The sequence below is a fragment of the Nicotiana attenuata genome, unplaced genomic scaffold (genome assembly GCF_001879085.1).
Source record: "Nicotiana attenuata strain UT unplaced genomic scaffold, NIATTr2, whole genome shotgun sequence".
Taxonomy (NCBI): domain Eukaryota; kingdom Viridiplantae; phylum Streptophyta; class Magnoliopsida; order Solanales; family Solanaceae; genus Nicotiana; species Nicotiana attenuata.
In genome coordinates, this window is record NW_017674772.1 from 13206 (window position 1) to 17544 (window position 4339).

At 35.2% G+C, this 4339-nt stretch overlaps 1 long non-coding RNA gene across 1 annotated transcript; it reads left to right on the top strand.

Moving 5' to 3' along the window:
• The first annotated feature begins 1769 nt into the window (after positions 1 to 1769).
• On the top strand, positions 1770 to 2037 carry LOC109219257. The gene is made up of 2 exons (XR_002066905.1): positions 1770 to 1851; positions 1935 to 2037. It is a non-coding gene; the product is annotated as an uncharacterized LOC109219257 (long non-coding RNA).
• The last annotated feature ends 2302 nt before the right edge of the window (positions 2038 to 4339 follow it).

Genomic DNA, 4339 nt, shown 5'->3' on the forward strand with positions numbered 1-4339 from the left:
GGAGATTTAGTCTGGGTGCATTTTTGGAAGGAAATATTTCCTGCAAACGAAGATCCAAATTAGATCCAAGAGGAGATGGGCCATTTGAAGTCCTTGAAAGGATTGGAGACAATGCTTACAAACTTGACCTTCCTAGTGAATATCAAGTTAGTGCTACCTTCAATGTTTCTGATCTTTCCTTGTTTGATGCAGGCTCGAATTCAAGGGCGAATTCTCTTCAAGAAGAGGGGAATAATAGCATTCATGGCAGCTCAACATCATTAAAGGAGAAGGATGAAGCTCTGGAAGCTCCAAGAAGGCCCATGACAAGGTCTCAAACAAAGAAATTTCAAGACAAGCTTAATGAGCTTCAATTGGCAATTAAAAAGGTCTTATAATAGAAGAAGAGCTCCAGCACAAGGAGGATCTTTGGGCCAAGTCTTACAACTATTTTGAGGCCCAAATTAAAGTCCAAGAGGAGATGGAATGAGGCCCAAATATGCCCCAAAAGAGAGGAATTTTCAGCAGCCCAAATAAGCCCAAAAATAGTTTCTAGAATATATATTTAATAGTTGTTTTAATCTATGTTGACTTGCATTGGTCTATGCGTATGTTGAATACATTGGTCTTAGTGTGGGTAGTCTTCTATGCTTCTAGGGAATATAATTCTCATTTATTGAAGTTTTGACTAGCTCCTTCTTTACTACTATATAAAGGGGGGCTTGTCTTCCATTGTGGAGGGACATTGAAGATTAATATTATTATTGTGAGTTCTTTTGAACCTTTGTGAACTTTACTTTGAAGATTTATCTTGCAACCCTAACTAGTTCATAGCTTAAGGTAGTAAGATAATTTTCTTTCTTGTGATATCTTTGGTTTCTTTTGATATTCTTCGAAGGCGACTAGTTTCTTTTACTAGTTGTTGTCGTAAGTTATTCAAACTAGAAGTCAAGATCCGAATCTAGTTCTTGATTAGCTTATCTCTAGTGAAGGCAATTGGTTTCATAACCAACTTGTTGTCATTAGGATCTTGTCAAAATCTAGATTAATATAATCTCGGGGTTCTTGGACCTTTCCTTGAATTTCAACATATCTAGTTTATTTTTCTTGCTCCGCTTGCATTTCTTTGCTACTTCCGCATTTCATCAACTTATTTTCTTCAAGTTCTTGGATCTCCCAACCTTTGTGTTATCACATTGGACTGTAGATGCAATAGGTATGTTATTGCCATTCATTTATACATTCTACCTATTTTACGTCGCAACTAACAATTTGTTGCCTGTGTAATTCATAGAGAACCTATGCTTAATGCTTCTTATCACTTTACATTCGTCGCAAAAGGCTAAAGTTGTTTGATAAGGTCTATGATCCACTTAAGAGCAGAGCTGAGATAATGGATAGCGTTCCACTGGGAATTCCACCGGATCAATGGATTTCTTTCGTTGATTACCGCTTTAAAGAAAAGACACGGGTATTTATTTCAATGCTTCAATTAGTATGTGTAATTATATATTTGTTTGTATAAGAGGTTGAACCTTCGGAGGTATTCCTTTGCTTAAAGCTATGTATGGTGATTTCTCAGGAAATCTTATGGTTCAAATTGTTGTTATGCAAAGCGTAATTTGGTATACACATGCTTTTTATGTTTGAGTACGGAGGTGCTAAGTTATTAATTGGTGAACAATTTCCTGAAACAGCAGCTTCTATAAATTCATTTCGTGTTGAATCAGATGTTGTTTCACTTCATTTCCTGTGTAATTCGTGGTATCTTTTTGTAAGGAAATTTGTAAAAGAAATGCTGAAATTTGGAAGAAACAAATTGTTTCACATATCGGTGGCTCCAAACCTAACTCCAGAAGAAGGGCTGAAATGGTATTGATTCATTTTGAATACTTTAATTAAACTAGCAACTATTCTTAGTTAAGTTGATGCGACTTTAACTATTTCATTTATAGATGGCTGAGACTGGACAAAAGCCTGGACGAGGACAACTTTATCTCGCTACACATAGGAATGAAGATGGATCATATGTTAATGAGGCGGCAAAAGAGATATGTGTAAGTTTTTAATTTCTTCCATCAAATTTGCAATCATTTAGTACCTAGTAATACAAATTGTTTGAGTGAATGGAAACAGTACTGCTGCATTACTCAAAAAGATATATCTTATAACACTCTGTATTCCTAAACAATTATCTGAAAACGATTATCTTTGTTGGGTGTTTAATTAGAATATGTGTCATTTTTTCTTCATGAAGAGGTGAAATAGAATATAAATTAAAGAATGATTGTTGTTGTTTGCAAATAAATAGTTAGAGCCAATGTTCTTATTACGAACTTCTGTTCTTGGAGGGTGAAGCTGGGTGGTTTAAACATCAGGGTGTCCTTTATGAGGAATGAAAGATTCAATATCAAACACTACTTGCAGCTGTTTTTTTTTTCTTTTTATAATAAAAGTTTCTTATATAGACTTGCATAAAACTATCAATTAATATTTGAGGTGGCCCTCCATTACAAGCTTTGGAAAAATGTAGCACAGTACTACAGAGCTCAGCTAATAAAATCATTGATAGTGGAATAGGCCTTCCTTGGCCTAAATCTGAAATTTGAGATGCATCATTGATCTTGCTTCATTGTATAGCTCTAACTTGACTACGCAGAGATAGAGCTTCATTGAAGTCGGATTGTCTTTTTATCTCTTTCACCCAAGTTTGTCAGTTTGTCTACTATCACATTTATGAACGAACAGGAAACTTCCCAGTTAGTTTCTTGATCTTGTTTTGTTCAACAAATGGCTGTCACTCAGTTCCATATTGAACCTGCCTTCCAATTTTCTCAAACTTGTGCTCAGTTTTTTCCTTGGATTTGAGCCAAACAAATCCTGTATCCTTCACATAGCCACATTCTAACATGTCTTGCATGGGAAGTAGGCCATTTGGCAAACCTACTTCTGTTAGCAAGATTTGGATTTCTCTTGAAAAATATCATTTTCAGTGTAGAATTCTGATGCATTGGCCCTGATCTCATCTGTCACTAGAGGCATTCATTGAATAGTTGAGAAGCTGAATATTCTTCTTCTCTTGTTTTTCTTTTTTAATAACTTATCAATCACTGATTGAAGGCAAGACACTGACTTTTGGTGTCTAATGTATTTAGGAAAAAATTGAACTAGCATTGAGCCAAAGCTCCGTGGACGAGTCTGAGATTTCGCCAAATGAAGCCGTTGGTAAGGTGCTGGGAAAAGAGCACTCTGGAAGGGTAAGGTGCTTGGGATTAGGTTCTGTTCCTGGCAGAGCTTTTAGACAAACAAGACCTCGTTATAGTGACTTGAATGCTTCAACTTATAATAATGGTTCATGTTCTTCCCAATGCCAAGAGAAGTACAATCAAATGTTGAATGCTCACAATCAAAGCCAAGAGAACTACAGATAAATAATGAATGTTAACACCCAAATGATGAATGCTAACACCCAAATGATGAATGTTTTTAAGGCGTATTTGATAATGAAATAAGGGAGGATACCTGAAGAATTTGCAGGGATCTTTGTTTCTCCTCCTCATTCAACAATAAGAAAAGTTCACAACTTTCTTATTTAATTTTGAAAACTTTTGTGCTATGTGGTGTTTGACTCTTTTTCTACACATGCATTCTCATCAAATGTGCATTTTTATCTTTTATATTGTTCGAGCTACAGCAAATTAGCACACAAGACATCAGCCTATCCCCTATTCTATTTCTTGAACTTACCTTCTTGAACTTTGTAACAGCAGCGTCAGCCACCATTTCAATTTCCATAGAGGATTTATTTATCTTTAAATGTCCCTTTTACTTTTGAAGTTAGATCGGGAGGAAAGTAATTCTTGAAGTTACTGATACTTGACTGAAGCTAAGTGATTATTAATTAGGATATTGTTGAGGTACTTTTCGTTAATTATAGTTTATTTTGATTTTTTTTAGCCAGGTGATGCGGCTAGCAGATCCATATCACCCCTGGATGGAAGAAGATCATCTGGTGGAAGTAATCCTAACGACAACCATTGAAGTTGCTTGCAAATGTATCGTACTCAATTGAATGGTCATAGGAGATCTTTTGTCCATAATACAAGAGTAGACGTGCTGTTTAGTTAGTTTTAAGACTAACTATAATACTGATGTATTGTGTTTAATGGATGGAATAGGTGTGTTTAAAACAAGTTTTTGAGACTAATGATAATTTACTTTAATGTATTTTACAGTTTATTAATATATTGATGTTTATTACTTTATTCTATATAATCTGATGATGCTTCATTATATTAACATAATTGAAATCGGATCAGTTATATATGAGTATAACAATTGCCCCCCCCCCCCCCCCCCC